The sequence below is a fragment of the Canis aureus genome, chromosome 2, assembly GCF_053574225.1.
Source record: "Canis aureus isolate CA01 chromosome 2, VMU_Caureus_v.1.0, whole genome shotgun sequence".
Classification (NCBI taxonomy): domain Eukaryota; kingdom Metazoa; phylum Chordata; class Mammalia; order Carnivora; family Canidae; genus Canis; species Canis aureus.
Window position 1 is genome coordinate 4,538,316 of NC_135612.1, and position 2,249 is coordinate 4,540,564.

The 2,249-nt window shown below is 42.2% G+C and overlaps 1 pseudogene; it reads left to right on the plus strand.

Annotated features, from left to right (window-relative positions):
• The first annotated feature begins 226 nt into the window (after window positions 1-226).
• LOC144291614 (H/ACA ribonucleoprotein complex subunit 1-like) lies at window positions 227-996 on the plus strand (annotated as a pseudogene).
• Window positions 997-2,249: the final 1,253 nt, after the last annotated feature.

Below are 2,249 nucleotides of genomic sequence, written 5' to 3' on the forward strand. Positions count from 1 at the left end.
GGTTCCAGCAATCTATGTTGTAACAAGCCCTCCGGGTGATTCTGATGCTGGCTACAGTTTGAGAACCACTGTTCTAGCCCTCAAGGAAATGGCATTCCTACCCCATTACCCTTAAACCTCCCTAATGCATAAATATTGTGTTCCAGAGACAGAAAACTTTTGGATATCTGGTCAACCTGGAAAGTGACCCAATTGGAACCAATTAGTGAGGAGGAAACTGGGTAAGATGCTGGGTTATAATGTTTCTCTTATATAAAAGAGTGTTACTTTTGAGGATCCAATGGAGCTGGACAGGGATCCCAGCTTTGTGGGGGAGGGAGGATGGGAAGGGATGGGCCTAAGGAGCTTGCTGCCCACTGGGGGAAGAGCACTAACCTGAAGCCTTGAGGCTGGTGGTGGAACAGGCAGGTCTTCTGGAGGCAGAGATCATGGAGGTTTCGATCAAGGTGGCAGCTTAATTCGTGGCCACAGCAGCAACCACTTCTGAGATGGAGGCGGTGGTGGCAACAGAGGAGCATCGGACAAGGAGGTAGAAGGGGCGGCTTTAGCAAAAGCCAAGACCGAGGCCCTCCAGAGCATGTAGTTCTATTAGGAGAGTTCTCACATCCCTGTGAAGATGGCAAAGCTTGTGAATGTGCTACAGGTGAAACTAAGGTGCCTTATTCCAATGCTGCTACTTACTTAGAGAACAAAGAACAAATTAGTAAAGTGGGTGAACTATTTGGACAGCTTGGAAGTTTTTATTTTTCTGTTAAATTGTCAGAAAATATGAAGGCATTTTCCTTTAAAAACCTGCAGAAGTTTCATATAGACCCTTAGAAACTGCTACCACTGCAGAGGTTTTTACCTTGACCTCCAGGTGAGAAGGGACCTCCAAGAGGTGGTGACAGGAGGAGGAGGTGGCCAAGGTGGTGGTTTTAGAGGCGACAAGAGAAGGTGGAAGTGAAGGCTTCAGAGGAGGAATGGTGGGGTGGTTGCAGGGGCAGAGGACATTAAGTGTCACAGTTGACAGAGAAACTTCCTGCATGATCTACTTCTATGGATCAGAGGCTTCTTTCTTGAGCAAGTCTTGAAGAACTCGTCATTTTACGACAGTGGAACAAAATGTCAATGCCATGCAAAAGAGAGTACAACATAGGCAATTTTGCTCTAAGAGTATGAACAAGTGTTTTAATGTTTCCTACAATGCTTGGAGCTCTGTGGGTGCTTAATAAATGGACACTTTTCATTTGAAGCATTAGAAAGAGAATGTTAATTTCAGTTCTCATACCACATCCTTGAAATTAGAATTATAAAATATTACCTACATGGTCTATTATTCATGAATTTTGAAACTCAAAGTACATTGTGTAACCTCAAAACCTTTCTTCATCTTGGCCTTTTTAAGCCAGTGGTTCTCGGGGCACCTGGGTGGTGCAGCCTGTTAAGTGTCTGACTCAAAAAAAAAAAAACCCCACCTAACTCTTGGTTTTATCTTGGGGTCATGAGATTAAGCCCCCAGTCACCTCAGCCCTGGCAGACTGGGCTTAAGACTCTCTCCCTCTTCCTCTGCCCTTCCCCCACCCCCACTAAAATAAGTAAATAAATCTTTAAGCCAGTGATTTTCTTTTTTCTTGGTTTTGATCAATAAACAATTCTCCTTTCCACCTTCTGCAGCCATTTGCAAACGTTGTTGGAATAGCATTGACATTTTAGAAAATACATTGCTTAGAATTTTGTTTTCTAAGTTTGAATGAAAAACCTAGATTTAAATCAGTATTAAAGATTTTGAGACGATTTTTTTTCTACCTGCCAGCCCACAGATGTAAAATATCTTACTGCATCATTAATTATAGACTCTTAATGAAGCAGATTTCCCTAGATTTTCAGCATTTGTGGCAACATCGCTTAACAATATTGATCTAAAATCAGTCTTTGAAGAAATGGCTACGTTATTCGTCCTATGTTAGGTCACCTTGATATAATAAGGTTGCTAATAATTTATCCCCCTAACACTAATTACTCCCAAATTACAAATAGAAGACTCAGAACCTATGGTTAAGCCCAGTTTATTTGAGAGCATTACAGTTATCTCACACACCTCTCCAGGCTCATTAACACAGGGATGACACAGCAGTATTTCTGGGGCCTGAATTTTGACCACCCTTTCATTTGAATAGAGAGAGAACTTGCAAAACCAAGACTTAAGAGTGCCTTACATTTGGCTTCCAAGGCCTGTCAACATCAGAATGTAGTTTTGTGTACCTCGG